General features: G+C 40.5%; 1 protein-coding gene and 1 long non-coding RNA gene across 4 annotated transcripts in view; one reads left to right on the top strand and one right to left on the bottom strand.

Annotated features, from left to right (window-relative positions):
- LOC124306859 (uncharacterized) overlaps window positions 1-3,867 on the bottom strand; it is a 61,256-nt gene extending 57,389 nt beyond the window's left edge. Inside the window, exon 1 of the long non-coding RNA XR_006908698.1 lies at window positions 3,309-3,867. This is a non-coding gene — a long non-coding RNA (uncharacterized LOC124306859). The remainder of the gene's footprint in view (window positions 1-3,308) is intronic.
- LOC124306855 (LIM domain only protein 3-like) overlaps window positions 1-21,775 on the top strand; it is a 104,788-nt gene that overhangs the window by 38,057 nt on the left and 44,956 nt on the right. The gene's annotated exons all lie outside the window — the stretch shown is intronic.

Raw genomic sequence — 21,775 nt, 5'->3', positions numbered from 1 at the left:
TACTGTAAACAGAGTTTCATGCTTATTCTATGAGACTGCCGGTTAATTTTGCATAGACGTGTGCAAAACTGAGTGGCGGTACACTATACATACATCAGAGAAATTCTATGCCCGTGGTATATGTGTATTGTACGCATATAACGCGTCGCGGAGATGCTATTGTATTCATAGCCTCTACGGATAACTGCAACACCGCAAGGGATAGGCTGGCCATGCATTAAACAGAATCTAAATACCCGACTTGCTGCCGAGGGCAAGGCAAGGGTTAAATTGAAACTATATAATCAAATACGCAAACCGGAATATGACATCGTTGAACAATTTCAAACCGACGACCCCTTCGTCGTGTGTACAATATTGTTACAGAGGGAAGCGGCCCGATGGTGGAAAGTTGTGAAATAAGTACATTTATGATAATATAACCATTTTGTAAGAACTTTGAACGGGTAACGGTGTTTATTAACCATTTATTCTCGTTGCAATGTCACAAATCAATCTTAGATGGCTACGAAACTCTGATTTGACATTAGATTTTTTGAAGCCTGTCTTTGGAATACCAAAAAATCGTTCGAAGTTACGTGAAATATTTCGAGATCGAATAAGCTTATTTTCGATCTTCTGAAACAAGTGAAATTTCGTCAAATCTCGTATAATCTTCCAATATTTTGTCAAACGATTTTTCGAATCTCCTGAAACCTTGCTGATTTTGTTACGTGAAATAAAATTCGTTGGAATTTTAGCTTCCGTGAAAGCTTCCGAAAATTTGTACTCGTACGATATATTTGAGTCGAAGAAAAATACGTGAACCGTTTTCGCGCCCTGAAAAGTCAATGAAAACCAAAAGAAATCATGAAAAATTATAGAATCCTAAAAACGCGCGATACCCATCGCGATAAAAAATAAAATTCCTGTTCAAAAAAGCGAGGTAAGTATGATTCACAAGCGGTAATAAAAACCTGTATGGGGAACCTGAAACCCGTGAATTGTGGTCGCGTGTATTCCATGCGCGAAAAATAGGAAGAAAAACTCCCTCGACAAAAAAAAAGACTGAGAAGACCAAAGAAAAATTCCCATATCTCCGGGCGATTCTTAAGTGCGATTTGTTGGAGTGTAATATATTTCGCGAATGCGAGTTATTACACGTGAGGTGGGCATGGTTATGGGTTATGGCCTTATGGGGTAGGTACGGGGTTCGGGGCATACGGGGTACAAGGTGCGGGAAGAAGCCGCCGCTTTCCCGGGGAGCATAGTTTCGGTATTATTTACCGTTAACGGTTATACTTTCAAGAGTAATGCCCCGAAATTAACTTACTGTGGCACATATACCATTCGTGCTTTATTGCTTCTGCACGTCGCAGTTGTTCCCACAGCGATTCTCGGGCCCCGTTATAACCTCACCCACTCAGGCACTCGCTCACTTACTCGCTTCGGTAAAGCCTCGAGAAATTACTGCACGCGGGAAAGCTCAACGCCCGCAGAGATCCTTATCGTATATTATCGATACACCGTGTACGACTCGGCGAAAACGGGTGTGTCGAAGTAACGAAAACTGCGAACTCTGCTCGTTTTGAATAAAAAAAAAAAAAAAAAAAAAAAAAAAACGGAATGAAATCGGTCGAGCAGTTGTCCTGGAATTTGGGATAAACGTAATAATTACTTGAATTTTCAAAAACTCGCTATTTTACTAGGAAAAATACGTGCTTTAAAAATGCTGGGAAGTAATAAGGCAACAAGGTTTTTTTCGATGACAAAATCAATAGGCATTGCACTTGCTGTGCCGCTGCCCCGTTATTGAAGGAAGAAGAAAAACGCTTGAGAGGAAACGTAGCGTTGATTAGAAACGCACAAGTTGAATCATGGCGTGAGAATAATTTTCGCGATTCTGCAATCGAAGACAATTTGATAAGAGGAAAATTTGAGAATTAACAAGGGCGATTAAAAGTGTTCGTAAAAGTCTTTGAAACAAGATATAAGAAAAAAAGAGAAAAGGTAGGGAGCCAAGTGAAGCTGCGTTGCGGGGTGAAATTTTTATGGTACTTTTAGCTGATTGAGTTGATAATAATTATGCATAAGGAGACGAGATATCGAATTATTATGCCATTTACTCGGGTGATAATCACCTCGCGGTTCGTTAAGCTACGAGGCTGTGAGTGAATTTTTTCTTCGTAACAGCCTGGATCGGAAATTCAACACTTATTCTTTATTTTTACGCTTGGTGGTAAATTTTTTTAAACGGGATTGAAATTGAGGACCACCGAAGCATAAGAATTATGAAATAACGGGGGTTTGGATTAAGATTCAAATGTGACAATTATTCGGGGTGAAAAATAATTTGTTGATACACAAGCATATCGTTTAACCGTACGTAATTCGGAAATATCACGATAATCAGTCAATTTTTGATTCGATTCTTTTGATGCTAAGAATGAATCGTAACTCTTTCAATAACCTTGCTAAAATGTATCTGCAAAATCAAAATTACCTGCAAATTAACGGAGATGATTTTAATTACGAAAAACCATCGCATGAAAAGCTACTGTCTATATTATACGCAAAAGTTATCAACAATCCATCACCGATGATCGACAAGAATTTATTCACCATCGAAACAAACAACGATCAGTCAAAACGATTGCAGTATAAACTGCATATTCTGTCGCTGAAAAAGAGAGTACAAGAAGTTATGAACAACAATTTTCCCATTTGTTGTGTTACGTCCAGCATACCACTTCTCTCTATTTTTCCTACTCGCTAACTCTCCCACAGTTCTTACATTAATCTCATTGTCTCTGTCCTGTCCTCTTATCTCTACGTAGTCTCACGCTATTCACTATCGCGCTTACTCATCAAATTCCATTCCCTACTCCTAGCACTGTCACACCTTTTCTGCACCCGTACGTTTCACGTCTCGAGGAAAACTCCTATTCTAACTCTCAACAACGTCACATCTAGACTTCTTACACAGCTTCATACAGCACACTTCGTTTTTACCGCCATCCGAGCTTCCTCGAAATAAATATATAAGTAATATCTCAAACAAACCCTACGTTATTCAATCCTCATCCTGATTTCCGATTGCCCTGGAACGTAAAAGCGAAACCAACCAGTTTACTCTTACCGCTCAGGAGTAACTCCACTCACGGACGTAACAGTTTAGAAACTTTTTGACGTAACCGCAGATCAAGCAGCAGAACGTTGCAACAACGGTTCACTTTCTATCAGACAATACACGTTCGATAATTGGCACGGGATTGAGTGGCCGACGTAAACATAAAATGCATGCTCGTTATAGGCCAGGAGCTACTCACCGAGTAATTTTTCATCATCAACTGGTCTCTTGCGGCAGTATCGAACCGCCTCTCAAGCTCGTCCTCACAGCCGCTAATTGCGCTGAAACTTCGTCGCAGCCATTCCAGATTTGCACGTCGTCACTGCAGATCCGTGCGGTATAACTTCTCGATCGCACTCACACAAACACACACACACACAGAGAGAGAGTAACATGGACACATTGACGAGGCAAAGTTCAACGCACTGTGATAACTAACAAAACAATAACGGAAGAGCGAACCTGCTGCCAATTTCGTTGAAGGAGAAAACAAAATTATCACACTGTATAGTACTTGTATAATCTTCGTTGAGTTAAACGAGACGCGGAATTTATACGCGTAATTTTGATGTTCACCTGCCGACTCTCCGAGCTCAAATGAACTTTGAATGTAAACACGGCTGACCGGATTAAGTTTAGCGGTTGTAAACCGTTCGAGAAGAATGTCGCTGATGTACACGTTACGTTTCACGGCTGATTTAAGGAATCAATTTCGCTGAGTATTCGTCAAAGTTTTGGATAATTGATCTGCGGAATTTGATAGCTGAAAAAGTTTTTCTTAATCATATTGCGGAAGGGTTTTATAATTGTATTTATTTATTTCTCTTTTTTCTAAACTTCAAACCTATATCAAGCTGCAGAGCATTGTTTAAAATTAAATATGCTTGAAATTGTATTTCGATGTTAACAGATTTTGCGGTGTCATTGATTTTGAGCGGACAACTTTTTTTCTATTTCTCTACGCCGCATTTCTCTTTGATTCGTTATAATTTGTGAATTTTCATACTTTTGTAGGAATGCTTCTGTAAGATTCTTCGTAAGGTTGATGGAAGATTAAAGTGTAGAAAATTGAAACATAGAATCTGCAGAATTCTAAGAATTCTATTTTTTCGTTTAGAGTATTCTCATTCGTTCCGACGATTCTATATTTTGGCTTTCTATAATTTGACCTTCTCACATTTTGACGTTTCCGTACCTCAACTTCTTATACTTTGAAATTCTATGCAACAGGTTTTCGCTAATTCGATAACGGGCAGGTTTGAAGTTCCCAATTTTAAAAATTCTGCAAGCACCAAATTCCGAATTTTTCGTTGGCGAAACTTAAACTAAATAAACCAAACTTTGAAGTAACATCAAATTTTTGAATACCATACATCGAAATTCTAAATTCGAGCTTGGTGAAATTTCACCAACTTGATCTTTTTTCTTTTTGGATTTTCGACAGTTTTACGTTCGGGATCCTTTTCAGTCTGATTTTTTACACCCACTCATTGAGTAAACTACGCCGCGTGGGTATATTTTCATTTACGGAATTTTAATCTATGGAAACTTTAATTTTCGGAACTTTGCTCTATCGTAAATTGAATTTCCGGAATCTCACATTTCGGAACTTTGAGCCGTCGAGTTTCCATCCATTCGAAACTTTGTTCTTTCTTGGTCAGTTTGATTTCTTCACTTCAAGTTTCGCCACCAAATAATTCGGAATCAGTCGCTTTCGGAACTTTTCGAATTCGGAATTCGAACCACGCCCTAATTCCTGAATCTGTATTACGGCGTCAATCCGGAGAGCGGCGATATTAAGTGTTCGCACATTCACTTAATCCTGAACGGCGCATATCTGAGGCTATCTTCGCCCCGATCAATCATATGGAAGCGGGATTCGGCGCTGCTGGCGGAGACCCGACGCCACCCCCGAAACACCCTCACCCTCCACCCCTCGAGCTGCATCCCCGCGACTGCCCGCGGGCATGTTATTCACACCAAGTCATATATCATTCCGTTATCATCGACTCTTTATATGCGGCTGCGCTCCATTTTCTGTCTGTTTGCTCTGTTAAACGCCGCACGCGGTTTGATTCAGTGAAGCGCCATTAGCCACGATTTACTCGCTCCCTACGGTTAGATACGAACTCTCCATCTCGCTCTCTCCTCGCCACCGTTTCCGGTTCGAAACTTTTTCCAAATTTCAACTCGAATTCTCACCAAAATCGGGAATCACACCTCAATTTTCTATTGGTCAAATTTTCCGCGGAAACGAATTCGTTTCTTCGTTTCTGGTGTCTCGGTATTTTCGCACGAGCTTTTATTTTGCTCGAGACTTCACCCAATTTATTAATCAAAATCACATTTGTATTTGCGTATTTAGATCACCTTCGTTTCCATGCGATTCGAAAAATGCATCGATACAAGCATGTGCCAAAAATGGATTGAAAAATTATGAGAAATAAAAATTTTGCCAGAGGAAAAGAGTCCGAATTTCGACTGAAAATCTTAAAAAAAATAAAAACTGGTTGTAACAGGTTGCGGTAAAAGGCATCAATTCCACTCTCAAACATAAACGCCAAAAATTGGCAAGGCAAAAGTTAGTAGAATTTTTTTAGGATTCAACAACATAGTTGCAAAAAAATAAAGCACGAGTGACTATATATCAAAAAAGTAATACTAACACGTACTGGATTTTCTGGTAAATAGTTACGAGGACTTTACAATAACCATAACCAAAAATTTTCCTAACGCGTATATGATTTATTTATTTTTCATGAGTTTCACAGGAAAGTAAAACGTGTTTGACCAACAAACGTTTCGGAATGTCAACCGTATTTTTTGGGAGCATTTAAATCACACCGCATATGCGCCCTTGCATATCACCGTACGGATTGGCAAACCGGCGCCATCTTGTTGGGCAGCCATGATGCTGCTTGTTGAACCGGAAGCGACTGATAGTCGCGGTACTGATCGGTGCCCATAACAGTTTCAGGGTGCGCAGGTTTCGACGAGATATTAATCGTATTGTGCGTTACAAACGCGTACATTTCATCGCTGCGTTATATCCACGTCGGGATAACCGATGGCCATGCTTGATTTTATCCCCATATTTTATGCCCCCAACATCGGTCCTCGTCGACCAATTTCAAAACCCTAAACTTGTACCCAAAACAATTTCGTGTTTCAAATTTTTGGGATTTGTTTTTCTCTCAAGTTACGTTGAACACTCTTCAAGTTGTTCCGTATTTTTTGTCGAACACTAAAATCAGCTGCTGTCTTTTTTATTCGTTTTATTTGTAAGATCGTATTTTTGTCTAATTTTTAGTATATAATTGAGAAAAAATTATTGCTAAACAAAATGTCTTAAACGGTGGAGCTAATTTTTTGTCCGTATCGCAGAGAAATTTCTATGGAACAAATATCGTTAAATTTTCAATACGAATCGAACTTCAACGTTGTGAAATTTCACACGTACGGGGTAGAGGCAAAAAATCGTGCGGAAAAAAAGACGGCGGGGGGGGGGGGGGGGAGGGGATGAGGAGGGCGGAGGGAGAAAGAGAGATGAGAGAAAAATCTGAATAAAAATCCGTTCGAAAATACGGTCGCGGATTCGCGGTGTTCCGCAAATGCCGCAGAAATGCTGCGGCTTGCAAATGGGGGTGTCAGGAGAGCATCGGGGGTGTATTGTGAGGCGTCGATACCGCGGAAGCCGAGATCTCCGTCCGCCCCATCCGCCTGGATATTCAACGGGCAAAAAGCATCTCGAGCAAAACCACAACAAAGAAAATCTGTATTCAGTCGTCGAGGCACCTTATATCCGTTACTGCTGATTACCTTCGCCGCACGCGTCTGGATCTCGAGCCGAAAATAAAGTCCCGTGGTACGAGGTGAGAGAAAAAAAAAAAAAAAGAAGAAAAAAAAATTTGTGAAAAAAACGTTCGACAGTTCTCGAAAGTTGACCGTTGATTTTTTGAATCTAGTTTTTATCCTGGCGAAGGGGGAAAAAGTGTAACCGAATCGACGCATCGCCGTCCATCTTCACGGCGTTGATAAGTCCCGATGTTATGTATAATGTATGTATATTGGCAGTATCCGATAATTGGTTGTCGATTGATCCACTTGATCCTGACGCGTGTGGCAAGTGAGTTGGCAAATGATTTCCGCCGACGATCACGGCGTCAAAATTGAGCGACAGGACCTTTGTCCGCAACGTCACCGATATACGTACCGCGATAACGGGTTGCAGGAATTGTTATCGTCATTATTATTATTCGTAAAACATTATTATACTTGAAATAAATTCGTCGGATCGGGAATATCGTTGAAAGCTTCGGCTTCCGTTGTGTCCTGAGATCGCGGGGGACAATTTAATAGCGAAAAAAAATCAACGGTCGAATCGAAATTTCTCTCGACGTGATCTCGGGTCGATTGGATTAGCCGCAATTAATTAATAACACTCTTCGTCTTATAATCCGCGAAGCGTGCAAGCTTTCTCACCGGTTTGGCGGAGGCACCTCCGGCATCCTAATTTTAAGTACCGAAAGTAAAGTCCCCGAAAGTCGGCGGGGATAAAACGATTATATGGAGAAATCTCGCTTACTTTGCAGAGGCGAAGTGAGAGCGTAAAAGGGACAGCAAGGGTTCGAGGCGACGCCGGAGTAGCGGCTCGACTTAGCGAAGGGTTAGACGCCATTTAGTACAGGGATCTCCACTCTGACTAAGTCCTTATTAATAAGGTCGGATTAGCATAGCTACGATCCCGAAAGTGAACTCTGCATAATTAAACTGCGAAATCTAGATTATACAAACTATGTAGGTACCTATACCTGCGCTTTACTCACTTTACTCTACCTCTTATCTAGAACCGTCTACATGCTTATACGTACATTTCTATTGTACCTATCATTATGCGTGAGTACTGTTTCGAACTAAAGGTTTAATCAAAGGTCACGTCCGTTTAGAATATCCGCAATTCGTTCGGAAGCCAGAAATTTGATTCTCAAAAGAACCAAACTCGAGCCGTAATTAAGTTACATAAATTTTTTCTCTCTTTTCTACTCGGGCTGAAAACGCGAAAATATATGACTGTTTAGAAATTGGAAAATTGATCAATTTTTCGTGATTGGTTAGTGAACGTGCTTTTTTTTATCGTATAGTATTAAGAATGCATATGTAACATTACACTGAATAAGATTGATAGGAAAATAAATTGTTCTAAAAATTGTAGCTTCGGAAAAAAAATATCTGACAAAAATTGGATAAAATCTTCGAAGACTCTAACTCTTCTCGGCTAGTCTAAATGCTTCTAGGCGTTTTAAGCATATCCACCGCAAACGCCAAAATTGTTATTCAAAAATGCCATCCCACCTCAAGCTACCAAACTATCATTTCGGGAACACGTAAAAAACTGATTACAGAATTAGCCACGCTATAGTTTCCTTACAATTAAAACCACTCACTTGATCAAAAGGAAGCGATTTTCCAAACGCAATAATTCTCCCAGTGCCGAAAATCACATTAATGACAGAAAAATACTGAACAAGATTCAATACACGACGCGGAGGAACGAATAAAAAAAAAAATGTGCCGATTCGGTGGATAAAATAGCGGGATAACGAAATCAGGCTAGGCATTGAGGTGCATCCGTTCTATCGCAGGAGTGCAATTTATCATCCCGCACGTTTCATAGGAATATTGAAAGCGACAAGATAATCTTTCGGCAGTGTTAGTTCCCCCCCTCCCCCTCACCCTCTCCCTAACGCTACTTTGCGGTTCAGGTTCAGAATTGGGGGAGGGGCGGGGGTGGCGGGGGTGGCAGCGTAGCATCGTCGTGTTTAATGTACCGCAAGTCCCGATAAGCTGCTACTGTTATGACGTCACTCCTGGTTTTTGCTTTGCAAACCATATCGCTCCACCTCCACCTCCCCCTGCTAGCCTCCTTTCGACCCCTTCGTTCCCCGTTACGGGTGAAACCGTCACACGCTGCATATATTCCGGAGATATGACGAGTTCCTTTCCTCCCCGGTGCAGAATTATACGACAGAATTAGAAGGGTTCATTTCAGTTTAACAGAGTATTAAGCTGGCCTTTTCCGCTTCCTGTTTCGCGTACTCTCGATTAAGTCCGCTACACAGTCGAGGGTGAATTTTGTACGTCGGAGGTTTTTTTTTTTTTTTAAGGCATCATTACCGCGGTCTCTGGTCAATTTTTGTTTTGCAAGGGGTTGAGGATATCTGATAGCTCTGTTGTCTTTTTTTGAAATACGCTTTCGAGCCTGTTCCAATTCACGTTGTGGGATTGGCCGGATAAAATACTTTCAGAAACGTACGTTGAATGGGAAACCTAAAATTGCCTTGGATTCGTATTCAAAGTAAATTAAGTTTTTTTCTATCTTGCGTACACATTCACCAAATTTGGAAATTTTGTAGATTTTCCAGAGTCGAGAAAAAAGCTTTCGACATGTTTTCAAACAGAAAATGGTAATGTTTTAAAACGACGTCATGTACCGCGAGGGCAAATCTTCTCGAATTCGGAAGAATGTGAATAAAGACTTTACAGAGATGTACGGACGTTAATAAATGATTCGGTAAAACCTTTTTCAACAAGTATCACTCGTGCGTCAAGGGTGAAAAAAAATTAGTTTATTTTTTCTTTATACCCTACTCTTCACTCGCGACGGGTGAAAAGCGTGTTTCGAGCTTCTTCAATCGCTGAGACACGGAGAACGAACGGTTATCAAAGAGCAAAGATATGTGCGTCCGATCCGAGGAGAGAATTTTCGCTAAATTAAACAGCACCAGGACTCGGTGGAGGTGAATCGGGATGATTAAGTTAACGGGGCTTGATTTAGCGCGGTGGCCGCGTTTCTAAGATGGCGATCTCGAGCCGGGTCCACCAGACAGACGAAGGTCCTTGCAGTGCGGCAGGGATGAATTTTCGGGCAACTGGCATGATCTAGGTCCGCCACAGGCTGGGAGATAGACACGTTCAAGCGGCGCCGTAAATAAGGAACCTGGCACCCTGCGTCCACCCGGACTCCTCAAGTTCCGCTTCGCGGGTGAACCGGATTGGCCTCGGCGCCGCCGCAACCTCGGCGAACCAGGTTCAGGAAGCGTCTTCTACCTATCCATGAATCATTAATTCAGAGTGGATGTTGCCTACTTTGAAATGATAAACTGGGGTCAAACGATCCCCAAATCTCTGCTCCGGCTTCCTCTTCTCCTCAGACTCACTAACTGTTTGATTAACCGAATAGTAATCGTCCCTCGAATGGTTTATGCATGTCATGGATGGATGGATAGAGTCGCGGACGTCAAGATTTCAGATGATCAACGTTCAAACTGCTCATTACGTATTTCGTAAGATCTCGTGAATCTGGAGGAATGGTTTCAATTTTGTCGATTTCTTTTGGCATCGTCGTTCAATCTTGAAATCGAGCGTCGCTACCACTTCCAAGCACTTAAAAAAATATTCCTAAATTAAACAAGTGTAATTGACACTTTTTAAGTTCTATTCTAGGGTTGGCTATCTGCGGTTTATGTTTCATTCTTATTTTGGGGGGAAAAAAAAACGCAGAATAGCATTATCTGTCCCAAACTTCGTTGAGAACTTGAGGTACTTCCTTGCTACTTCGTTAATTCCTCTGTTTCTTTTTTTTATATTGACGAGGTACTGTTTCAATTCAATCCAACCCGCACCGTTAGATAAATGCGGTGTCGGATATAACACTGAAAATATTCTACAGAACTCGACACAATTTTAGTGTTGATTTTATAACCACTCGGGTGTCAAGAATCGAACAATTTACACCGATGATGTTTAATTTTATACTAATCGGCGTGGGCTTTTATTGACGCCGTGAATTTTCTAACTAGTGATGATTAACCTCAATCTCACCCGACGCATTCTTGAACGCGCAGCCATATTACATCGCGAAAGACCAAGAATTGAAGAAAATGAATCGACCAAGAGAAGCTGATTTTCAGATTCGAATTGATGCAGCGCGGTTCACCGACTTCCCAAGCATCGCGATGACCACTCGACGCCGACTCGCGCGTCCTCCGCATAACCCTCAAGAAAAACTTTCGGAATTGTCGGAGTCGTTGAGGTACCGAGGTGACAGTAAAATTTCTGTACAGGGAAGTTGACGTCAGGGTGACGGGGAAAATGATTATCGCCTCCGAAACGGAGGTTGACTCGCCCGAGAAAAGGAACACTTAATCGAAGTGGTGCTCTCGCTTAAGCCGGCGACAGGGGTGACAGGGGTGTCAGGGTCTTGCGGGGTTCGTGATATATTACTTCTTCGCATACACCACCGGTGGCTGTGGCGGCAGTTCGGCAAAGGAGGGGGAGGACTCGACTCGGTTATGCGGCTGACGCAGCCAAGTAGGAATACCTTGGGCTGGATGGATACTTGTTGATTCTTTGAGGGAGCTATAATACTTTGCTAACTTTTCTCAGGGGTACACCACCCGACGTTCTTCGCCCCGCTCGAAACATCTGCTTTGATTTACCAACTAACTTCTCATCCACCCCCTCATCCCCCTGCCCCAAGCAACGTCCCTTCATACTCGCGGTAGCTGCTCTCGCCGCTTGGTTGATCCTTCATTCGCGAATCCGTGTGTCCACTTCATTGACGCAGAATAGAAATGAGACGAAAGCTTTCGCCGCTCGTTCACTCGAGGAAGTCGTAAGTTTAACAGCTGGTAATTAAATTGCAAGATTGAGGAAACTCGATTACTTTAATATTCCATGATAATTCACGGAGAATCATTGGAAATAAATGCGTAACAACGCGGCGGGATCGATGTTTCGAAAGCGCCTGATTCCGAGTTATTTGCTGGCGAAACTTGAAGTAAAGAAATCAAACTGACGAAGATACAACAAAGTTTCGAATGGTTGGAAAGCCGACGGCTCAAAGTTCCGAAATGCAGGATTCCAAAAATTTAAGTTGTGACAGAGCAAAGTTCCCAAAAGCAAAGTTTCGACAGGGTAAAATTTCGAAAGTTAAAATATATCCACGCAGCGTAGTTAACTCAACAAGTGGGTGTAAAAAATCAGGAATACCGAAAATTAGATTGACCAGAATTCCGAACGTAAGAATGTCGAAAATATAAAACAAAGAAAGCTCAAAGTAGTGAAATTTCACCAAGCTCCAAGTTCGCAGAACTGAAAATCTTGGATCAATCGGAATTTCGATGGTTCAGATTTTAGAATTATCTCATTTTCGCACTTGCGGAACATTGACTTGTCGGAGTTATGCCCTTTCGGTATTTTGCGATTTCGAAACTTTAAGCGTCGGATTTCCGATCATTCGAAACTTTGTGGTTTCGTCAAAGTTTGATTTCTTTACTGTAAGTTTCACCACAAGATTCGAAAACCCTAGAAATCATTGTCAGTCTTACGGTAAACGCCAAATTATGCATGATTTCAATCCATGACCATCAATGTCGACTGTTTTCCGTTGATTCTATTCATAACTTTCTCATTAAAAACGCGCTATTGTTAATTTCCCATACACCAAGTGATTTTAGTCTCGGAATCCGTAGAACTCAAAAAAAAAAAAAAACCCCTAGGTAATCGTCGGAAATCAAGTGAACCACATAATAAGATTAACGAATAGAAGTCATTGATTTGATAAAAGTTGAAAATAGAGAAACCATGCAACACTGGAAATGTGACTCTATTGGTGTCATGTGGTTTACAGCTGAGGTGACTCGATATATTCGTAGCCGGAGAGGTGGAATATCGGCACTGAAATTCTAACAACGTTGAGCGAGTGTTTCGACGCCGAGTCATCGATGTCGGCCGGTGGTCGATTAATTATGAGTCCCCGCCGAATCCTAGCTGGGGCAGCAAACATCCGCGGCTAGACAGAAGCTAGGCGAGTCTGGGGAGTGTCCGATAACGGAAATGACCATTGCTGACGTAACCGCGGAGTGTATATTCACCGATAATTACGCAGATCGCAGGGCGAGTATGTGAAGAGGGTCCGAAGCCCCGGCTTGGTCAGTCTTTGCTTAGGACCCTAATGACCCTTCCTTACACCCTGCTTACAAAGGGTCTCCCATGATTTAGAGATCGCACGTACGTCAGGCCTGAAAGCTCAGCTTCCCGTTTTTTACTTGGAAAAGGTCAAATCGTAGGTTGACGCTTCGGTCTGATTTCACTTTCCACATCGAATTGCATAATGGGGCGTATATTTGGTGCTTTTGTTCACACCAGTTCTTTTGTCGATCTCGGTGTATGATCCCTTTCAGAACTCCGCGGGAAAAGAGTGAGAAAAGAGGCGCACACACGAGGCGCGAAGCCCCGCAAGCGTATCGGTATAATAAAACCATTAGAATGATCCTCGTACGTGGATTCAAACCGTATAAATATATCCAGAAGAATATCTCTCGGGCCGTTTCCAACTTCTGTGTAATGTTCAACTTACAATAAATCCGAGGGCGGGAATATTTCGTCGAAATCTTTTCTCGCGCGCTTCGCGAAACGCGTCGAAGCACGAGGTCAGTAGATTTCCACCCTCGCTGCAAGGAACACCCGCAGCGTTACCGTCGCGGTATTACGTCTGATATTTTTTCCACCGCGCGCATTCGTGCACTTTTCAGGTTTCATCATTCCCCGCGCATTCATCACCAAAACAATAATACCAGTTTATTTATTTCTTTTCATCCTCTCGGTTGCACGCGCCCTGGTTTCGACACTTTCCCCTGGTTCTCGCTTTTATTTGCTGCCTCCGGCTCCAGTTCACAAAGCCGAACCCGCAGACCTCGAAGCCCGGATAATTCACACTTCGATTCAACTCCATCGGCACGTTGACCAAAAGACGGGGGAAAGAGCGGGTCTTGTGTGTTTATCAAGCTCTGTACTCTTTCAGGAATCTTAACCCCCCGTCTACGTATCGATTTTCATCCTCCAACCGAGTTCGGACCAATTTTCGTTGAGAGCGATCGGTCAGTTCGAAGGCCTATCGTATTTTTTCATGGTCACAATTGCTAGTGACTTTGAATTGTTGCGTCCGACATACTTGCGGAATCTTTTACTTTTTTCGAGAACACATTTATTTGTCTTTGACGATCCGTACGAATCACTCAGGCTCTGGATTTTTTATATTTGTGACGAATATGGAAAAAGATTTCAATAAAGATTTCAATAAATATTTTTCTTTGCAATGAAAAACATTGATTCCACATCCTGTAAGAACAATACCAAAATTTGTCTTTGTCTGTATTTTTATGCGGCTCGTGACAGATTGAATTTTTAATTTTCATTTTTTTTTCTCGTTTCCATTTCACCTATTTCTCTCGAGAATATTTTTACGAAGACTAGGGAGATTTTATTACGGCTCTATAATATATTTATGCAAAAAAGTAAGACGACACGTGGCGTCGATTAGGGAAATTTCAGAAGGCCGCGTGATTTAATAGAAAAGTTTTATATACCAACGCGGGCGGCAACAGTTTGAATCGTTGAACGAACAGGTGAAGCCCCAACGGCAGACGGAGGGAATACCGTAATTAATAAACATTCTTGAAAGCTTCGGTGTTTGTTCTCCCTCCACGTTCTCTCTCTCTCTCTCGCCTTCCCTTCGCTCGTTTGATTTGTACACAAACTCATAGGAATGCTAATTAAATCATTATTAATCTTGCTTTTGTGCGTTGGTTGTGTAGGTATGCAATATATATATATATATATATATATATATATATATATATATATATATATATATATATATATATATGGTGTATACACGCCTCGACCATAAATTGTTTAACTATTTGAGAAAAAATGCAAACGCAAATGCACAACTTTCCTCGATAAGCGAATAATTTCATTACGGTTGCGTTTTCCGTTAATATCCGCGAACGTTTCGCAAGAATTATTGTAAGGCTTTGGTTATTTTACTTACTTTTTTTTGTTCGTTCTTCTTTTTACTGCAGGATGTGGAAAATATTTGTAAACTCGTTTTATTATCGTAACAGCGGAATGTAACGAAAAAAAGAAAAAACATTTTCGGTTCTGGTGTCGTTTTTGTCTCGATATTTTCCACGATACGTTACAAAGCAGCGTCGGTCCAGACGCTCCGTTTCCGGTTTCCTGCCGCCTTGCAATTCGCAGACAGTTCTACGGACACCCGGACAAAACGACCGTCGTGACGGACTCGTCGCCGATAAGAACCATTCATAACGTAAAGACAAAACATGCCCCTCGCCCGCCGGCATCCCCCATCAATTCCCATCACAAGGGCGGACACAATGAGCGAAACTTTTATTATTAATGCGACGTAACTAGGCGCGAAAAAAATAAGACTCGCGAACGAACGAAAATTTCCTCCAACAGCAAGGAAAAAAATCACGAAATTTTCATTTATGCCGTTCACTTTCGACGGTAAAAATTCACAGAGGTCGCGAAAATATTTTACTCGAGAAAAACCTGTTCTCCAATGTTTCAGCAGTTCACTGATGTTAAAAAAAAAGTGGCGATTTAAAATTTTCACTTTCGGAATCGCGAGAGAAAAAGAAAGAGAAAAGGGGAAAGGCAGCTGATACGTCGGTCGGATTTCCCCGTGATTTTTATTCTAGCGGAGGACGGAAGGCCCTTCGTCAAAGGGTCCCTCTCTTGCTGGTGTTTAATGAGAACCGGTACCCTGATCACACGCTACATCCCTCAGCTGACCGCAATCCTTTCCCTCCGCTTGCCCCCGCCGCCCCCTGGCAAAGGGGTGTGATGTAAATCAGTCGAGCGGTCAGCCACCTACGTCCGCCGCACATTAACTTGGCTTGACCACTGCAGCTGAATTCTCGTAGATACAGCCTGTTCCGAGGCTCGAATTTACCGGATTAAAATGTGACTCTGACTTCCGTTTCTGCGTCACCGATCGCCTGCCCCATTCCTGGAAAATGGAATTCTACTACCGATAGGATTAAAAAATGTCAAGATGTGTAGGATTTGACGATTCTTCGAGTTGTAATGGAATAGAGAAAATAACCTAAATATAATTTCATCGATTTACTAAACGTAGCTGAATGCTTCACCTTAGATGTATCGAACAATTGACACGTGTCTAATCTTAGGAAATATGGAGTGAGCTCTCCGAGTAGCTAAAAATTTGTCAGATATATGATTTATAATCGCATCTTAACATTCGTCGTGATTGTTAGAGAAAAAAAAAAAGTGCGGTGGAAACGAACAAGGACAAAGCTATGAAAACGCGTAAACTAATTTGTCAGAATTACGAAAGGTGATATATGGAAACCGACTGATGAAATGAGCCGAAAACGAGGCGAAATTTTAAATCGAATGCTCGTGATAAGTTTTTTTTTTTTTTCTTTACCTATATATTTTATTTATAGACATAATGTCTACATTTATACACGAAATAATTCGAATTATTTGATAAAATCTTTATACCTTGTCTTCTGTCGTATTAAAGTGGTGATGAAGAAAATTTGATCGACGAAATTATTCAATACACAACATAAATTATCGTAATAGAAAACGGGCATTCTGTTACAAGGGTGCTAGGAATTCAGTTGATTCATGTATGGTACTTCGAATACCCGAATGCAGAAGGGCCGTAAATTCGCTTTTGAAAAGTTAAAACATGCGGCTAATCGTACATGGTTAGAAAAAAAATCTCCCAGCATGTCCGCTAATATTTTCGGATTGATTTAACCATTCATCAACGTATAACTCGCTGAAAAGAAAAGTTCAAATTACAAAAATGAAATGTTGATACGACAATTTAAATGTTAAAATTTACAAAAATTTGTCTCATATTTACTAACAAAAATGTGAACAAATAACGTAAATGGAAATTGGATCTGTTGAGGGATTATGTTTGGTTAAATTTTTCCAACAGCGTAACAACGAAGAATCCTTGCAGTATTATCGACACCTAAATGTGGCACCGATTTATGACGATCACGTATCCAATTGTTAGTAATCGCCGGATTAGAAGAAAGTGAAGAAAATTTCGTGCGTGTGTTTCTCTTCCTCGTACGCCTACGGAGAGCCGAACAATCGATTGTTAAGTTTGCGCCGCGCTGCCAGGGACACTTACAAATTAGCCAATCAAGTTCTAATCCCCTACCGATTTCTCCCCCCCCCCCCCTCCCCACCCCCTCCCTCCCACATTCACCCCCAATCAGCCCGCATCCAGCGGCAAATACTTTAATCCGTTCATTAATCCAGGGAAGATAAAACTTTCCCCCAAGTAGTTACACAGCATCCCTTTTGTCGTCAGATTTAGTTCAACGCCGATCATCAGTTCTGAATTAGTCACGCGATCATCCCGCAAGATGAAACTATTTATAGTCTTTTATACGGGAAATGCCGCAGAAATTTTCAAGGAAATTTCAAGTAAGTTAAATTACGAATGTAAAAGTTTATTTTCGTCGTATTATCGGAAAGATATTGGACAATTTCTACCTGGTCAAATATACAAATTTATTAACGTTTTTACTATTTTACGACAACAAACAAGGAACCCTTTTTAATTCATTAATTATTTTGACCAATTGGTACTGACTTGATTGGAAATTTTTTGGAACGATGACTTGTATGTTTCTTGAAATTTTATGTAAGAAATTTGAGAAATTTTGTAAAATTCGTTGATAAAATTTTATTCGATTCATTTTCAGGTTAATTATGAATCGAAAAAGTGAATCTTTGGTTTTATCTTCGGAAATATAGCAAAATTAATCATTGATAAGACTGTTATTAAAAAGGCACAATCTCCAACGTTGTTAAGGGAATATTTACACGAGTCGCACCAAATCACTGTGTAACTTCATCGTTAGAGATTAGCTACAGAGAAATAAAAATACCGATAACTGATCAAAGAGCAGAAGAAATAAAAAAAGCCGACGAAAAGAATGTGAAAATGAGCTGGCGTTTTTCTAAAAGTTGTATCAAAAATTGTATCTCGACAGTGACAGATCGCTTACCTCAAACCGAATATATCTAATAGATAAATTTGGACGCTCGCGTGCGGCAACGTTCCACGATTTAAAAGTTTACCCGACTCCGCGTGCCGGTGGGGGGTTGATGGCTTAGAGAGGCTCGCGGATTTTCTGCCCGTTTTTACCGTCGCCGGCAGCCATACGTACCGCTTTGCAAACAACAATAAATATATTTCACGCCGGGTGAAGAGGGGGGATACAGAATGCGGGTGGATGTCGGGGGGCGAAAGCTCTACGCAAGCACGTACGAACATAGCTTAGCGTAATCTGATTGCATACCTCCCACCCTTCTCGAAACCCCGTATCGTCTGCAAACTACGGACACGAAGCCCACGATGGCCAAAACACGACGGCATTCTAGAGTCGAGAATCTGAGAAGACCTGATCGAAAATCATCTGATCGAGCTTAGCCTCTTCTTAGTGTGGCGATAATGAGATTTCCGTACCAATTTTGTACCAGAAAAAAAAACTTGATACATTTATCGTCTAATCTCGGTATCGCGAGATCTATTCTTCAACTCTCGGTTCTTAAGTTCGCTGAATTTGATTCTGAAATCAGATTTTTTTAATTCAAAATAGCAGATCCAATATCGGGATTGTCAAATTAAATTACGAATTGAACTTGAGCGCCTAAATGCGAGAAAATATCTAACATGATATAAACACTGAGGATACAAATTTTTGTCGAAATCTAACTACTCTTCGAATTTGCTCCCGCCATATTGGATCCGCCTTTTTGAATTTTGGAAAGCTGATTGCAGATTCGGATGCAGTGACGTCACAAACTATGATCAACCGAACAACAGTCACATCGATTTAGTAAACAGATTTTTTTTTTAAATGCCCACATATGTGTGACGGCACAAAAGTGGTACGACTTTTTTCCGCTCATATGTCTGAAGGGAATACGACTGACGGATACTTGTATTTTTTTTTTTTTCATCCTTATGAGCTTTGAAATTTGAAAAATGGTCTTTGATTGATCAATTTTAACTCTACTCATTTTACTCGAAATGATATTGCTGACGAAATTTGCTACACATTGGATTGAGACACGTAATTTTATGTATCGATCCATCGTACGCTCTATTCTTCGATGATATTATAAAAAATTTACTAAAATATACAGTATTCTGATGAAATTAGAATTTTCAGTTCCGATAATAACCGCAAGTTTATGTAACCCAAGAAAACTTTTTTAGTTTCGATTTAAAAACTTCAAATAAAGATAGAACTAATGCCTCTTAGGTGTCTTTATCAAATTTCAGAACCAGGATGTTGATCATTAATCAACAATCGTTGATTAACGTAAAAGCTTTTTAGTGATTTGAGAAATTTGAACAGGTATTGTAATTTTCAGCAGAAATTTTAGTCGTAGTAACAGCAACACAAAAATATCAGAATACAAAAAATGAATTGCATAATAACTCGGCTAAACAAGACATCGATGAGACTTCTCTTTGATCAGTCAAAAGCTGGAAGTTCTGAGTTTTAAGGGTAGATTTTTGGAGCAACGAACTTCGGGTCGACGCGCTCAGAATGCAAATGTCTAATTACCGCGGTCGCAATGGGTTTCCACAAGCAAGTGTAATATGTGAAGTTTTTGCCATGGCTCACATGCGGTTTCGGGGAGCTTAAAACATCCCTTAAATTACACCCATTAGCAAGGGTTGAACGCCTAGCAAATGAGGATTTCACTGCCACTGTTACGTGAGATTTATTCCATGCGAAATATTCAGGCAGACCGGAGGGCCACGTGGATTCCAGTGGAATTCCGTTTTCATTATACGATCGGTGAAAAGACATCCCGAGAAGAAAGGCGATCGCAAAATAAGACAAAACTGTGCACGCTGGATTTATGTGAATTTTAACGCGCGCGTGCAGAATAAAATAATTGGTTGTAGGAATTATTCAATCATTCGTTATCTGAAACCTGAAAATTTTAAAGACATCTCGATGAACGTAAAAAGAACTTTCCAAAATAACTGATATAAATGAGAAATATTTTATTTTATTGATTTTTCGAAGTAATAAGAAATAATTCTATGAACATTCAAGTGCGCGGTAGTTTTATTTTTATTGGTTACATGATACTTAACGGCAATTTCGATAATTACAGGTAAGCTGTTATTGCTATTTTTAATACGCTGTCAGATGTGAATAGTCTCAAAATTGTAGACCTTCGGACGATGACTGTTTTCAAATAGAACATTTTTCCGTCAAATTTTTCCGCTCTTCTTCCTATTCTCTATGTAAAAAAAAAAAAAAAAACCACTTTTCGAGGCTACTTCAAAGAAAACAAACATTTTCATAGATCCATCGAAAAGTAGTGCGAAATTTTTCGTCAAGACTCGAGACATCCGGAAAAAAAGCGAAAAAAATAAACGGAAATGGCAAAGATGCCCACAAGCAGTGATCAAAAGTGATAATTCCGTGTCGTTTTTCTAACATCGGTTAATCAATTTGCGTCTTATCTAGTCGCGACGCGTTTTTCGCGGGGATCGCGGGTCGCAGAACGATTTGTAAAATTTAAACAGTCCCTGGGGATGAAGCGAGTCGCAGGAGTAGGAAGGAGAACCGGGAACGGCGCGGCGGTTCCAGACAACCGTACAACGGCCGGGAGCGTCCTTCCTGGAGGATAAAACAAAACACAGGCGAGTATATTAATGCCTGGCTTAATGCGCTCCCGTCTAATTAATGGACCCGACTAACCTCCCCGGACGCGGTGTGTATATAAAGTAAAAGATAACAGCCAGGAGAAATTAAGACAAAAGCTAACGAAATATATAAGCGCAAACCCCGGTCCCGCGGTTTTCGCCCGCAATTGCGGTTCTCCCGGGGGTGAATTGATGCCCGAAACGACTTCCGGTTTCATCGCTATATCTAAGCACGTATCTCGGCTTGATCGGACGCTCTTCAAATCATTCTGTAAATACGGATCGTTCGTTATATTGTAAAAACCTCATATTTTGTCCTTCATTTGACGATTCGGTATAATCGAAAAAATATTACGTGACTTTCTAGCCAATGATTTTTTCACCACGGAGCATTTAATTCCTATTCGGGATAGAAAATACTGTTCAAATGTAACGACTGACAGAATTTTTGACCTCGGTAGAAAAAGTAACAGGTAAAAATTCATCGTACGTACGTGTTACAAAATATTTTTGCGAAAAATTTGTAAACCACATTTTGAAAAAAGTTTTTCTCAATGATCAAATTTTTGCGTAATTTACTAATTAGATCCAAAATCTCAACGCATGGTTATTTACTGTACGTCGTAAAAAAAAAAACACTGCCAAATTTAAACTGAATCGTGTAATTATTTTGCCCCGGATTTCATTACAAATTAGTCGAGTCATTACTTCGATATCAGATTCCGAGATAATTAACGATTTGTAAACAGCGTTTTATTTGTAATTATCAGCTAGATGGCTTCAGTTTAGTATCCGGTGATTCCCTTTGTTTTTTTTTTTCACTTCTTCCTTGGACTTTTCGTTTCCAGCATTCAATGCAATACGAAAATACGAAGGGACGCGACTTGCAGATGTATAAAAAACATCCCATGTTTCGGGATATTCGACGAGAAAATTGAAGAGGAAAATTAAAACGGGCTGCAAGTGTCGTTTTTGTCAAAAAAAAAAAAAAGAAAAAAAAATGATCTAGAAAAAATTGGCCTTGACACCCACCTACTTACGAAAATAATTTTTTTTTA

Source organism: Neodiprion virginianus, chromosome 6 (genome assembly GCF_021901495.1).
Source record: "Neodiprion virginianus isolate iyNeoVirg1 chromosome 6, iyNeoVirg1.1, whole genome shotgun sequence".
NCBI lineage: Eukaryota > Metazoa > Arthropoda > Insecta > Hymenoptera > Diprionidae > Neodiprion > Neodiprion virginianus.
This window is presented reverse-complemented; position numbering and strand designations above follow the sequence as displayed.